Source organism: Schistocerca serialis, chromosome 7 (assembly GCF_023864345.2).
Source record: "Schistocerca serialis cubense isolate TAMUIC-IGC-003099 chromosome 7, iqSchSeri2.2, whole genome shotgun sequence".
In the NCBI taxonomy this organism is placed as follows: domain Eukaryota; kingdom Metazoa; phylum Arthropoda; class Insecta; order Orthoptera; family Acrididae; genus Schistocerca; species Schistocerca serialis.
Window position 1 is genome coordinate 305850970 of NC_064644.1, and position 2327 is coordinate 305853296.

General features: G+C 40.6%; 1 non-coding gene across 1 annotated transcript; it reads left to right on the plus strand.

Annotated features, from left to right (window-relative positions):
• The first annotated feature begins 2029 nt into the window (after window positions 1-2029).
• Trnas-uga (transfer RNA serine (anticodon UGA)) lies at window positions 2030-2104 on the plus strand. Its single transcript has one exon. It is a non-coding gene; the product is annotated as a tRNA-Ser (tRNA).
• Window positions 2105-2327: the final 223 nt, after the last annotated feature.

A 2327-nucleotide genomic window follows, 5' to 3' on the forward strand; every position in this document is an offset into this window, starting at 1 on the left:
GCACTAACTACTGATAGGCATAGTTAGCAAATGAAAGACTTTGATAGAGAAAAAACAATGTATTTATCTTAATATTGTTCAAAACTCATATTATATATCAGTTCATGACATCCAGTCTTACAAAGTTACTGTCTCTGTCCAGATTATCCGCTCTGACAACTCCGCCATCTCTCTCCCCACATCCACCACAGTTGGTGGCTCACCTCCAACTGCGCAACCCTACGCGCTGTTAACAGCCAACTGCTCAACACTACAATGGCGGGCAACAATGCAAACTAGCCACAGACTGCACACAGCACAGCCAGTGATTTTCATACAGAGCGCTACGTGGCGTTACCAATAAGAAAGCCTAAACAGCCTACTTACATAGCCCCCATGCTCCCCACAAAAAATTTTACAAATTGTTTTGGGCAGTGGCCAATACAAATTTGAAAATTTTTTTTCATAATTACAGTAACAAAGAAATCACATGCACATACTTATCGATACAGTGTTGGTCAAAAGCTACAATTTTCTCAGAGTCCATAAAGACAGTCCTCAGCCGGCCGCGGTAGCCGCGCGGTTCTAGGCGCTGCATTCCAGAACCGCGGGACTGCTACGGTCGCAGGTTCGAATCCTGCCTCGGGCATGGATGTGTGTGATGTCCTTAGGTTAGTTAGGTTTAAGTAGTTCTAAGTTCTAGGGGATTGATGACCACCGATGTTAAGTCCCATAGTGCTCAGAGTCATGTTCTGAAGACAGTCCTGATCATTCATCACAGTAAAATTGCAGTGTTTTTCTCGAAGTCTGAGTAGTAAAAGAAAATGCACACGGAAGTAGTGGATTTCCATGCAGTCTTGAAGAAGTAGTGTTGTCCTTCCAACGGAAAGACAGTGCTGACTCTTGACATGCAGACAGGTAATGGGCCGCAGCAGGACAAACCCACAGCGGAGTCAGTCGAAGTTTTGAAGAATATTGGTAGCTAGGTCATCACAAAGCAGACCCACTGTAGTCCTGGTAGATAGTATGGTATTGGTGAGCCACCAGAGGTGCAGACCCACTGCAGTCATTGTACAAATAATGGTATTGGTGGGCCATCAAACATGCAGACCCACTGCAGTCCTTGTAGAGACGGCAAGCAGCCATCTGTTGCGACTGTGCAGGTCCACAATCACCATCGAAGAGTCTTGCGGATAATATAGGAAGTCCATAAACCACCACTTGTGCATGCACAAAGTTTTTGGAATTGTCCTTAGAAGTATTGCAGACAATATAGCACGTCCATAAACTACCACTTGTGCACTCACAAAGTTTGGGAATTATCCTTAGAACCAGCAATGCTGTTAATCAGTCCCTTGCTGAATTATTAACACACGTCCAAACTCTAACAGTCCTCTTTTTTTCACATATTGTGCATATTCTATGACCAACAGAAATATGTGCAGTGATATGAATGCTTACAAGTTACTTAATTTGATGAACTGGTGTCAATTACAATTTTGTAACATGAGGATACAATAACAAAGGTACAAAATACATCATTAAAGAACATAACAATACAGATAACATTTGTGGTAATGCACACTTTACAAAAGAATAGAAATAAACCTGTACACCAGTGTTACAAGAATTACGACATAAGTATATACATAAAAGATCAGAATAACTTTAGAAACACCAACTTCACACATGACCATTAAACCAAAACAGAATAAATAATGTCTAAGCATCTTCACAAAGAAAATAACATATTATTAGAAAAATTCCACAACATAACTCATATCAGCTAAACACACAAAGGCAGGAAAAACACAAATATACAAGAGTACACAAACACATAGCAGAATAACACAAGAGAAAAGGGCAGGGTTTGTTTTCAGTGTAACGTTTGGTACTGCAGTCCAACCCAAAACTTCATTCCATAGATCTTTCGTCTTATTTCAACATTTGTTTCCACCAAAAAAATTCTATCCAAGCATGCTTTCTGTGTTTGGAAGGTAGGAGACGAGGTACTGGCAGAAGTAAAGCTGTGGGTACCGGGCGTGAGTCGTGCTTCGGTAGCTCAGTTGGTAGAGCACTTGCCCGTGAAAGGCAAAGGTCCCGAGTTCGAGTCTCGGTCGGGCACACAGTTTTAATCTGCCAGGAAGTTTCATGCTTTCTGTATTTATATGTTCACATATTTCTTACCTCATTATTTATTTTCCATTATCTTACCTCATCATTTATTTCCAAGAAAACCCTACCTAAACCTGTTGTCCCTAAACTCTACTTTTTTGTTAATATCCTCTTTCAAAAATAGTTTTTCTCCACTGTACACTACTTTTTTGGCCAAACCATTTTCTTATAGC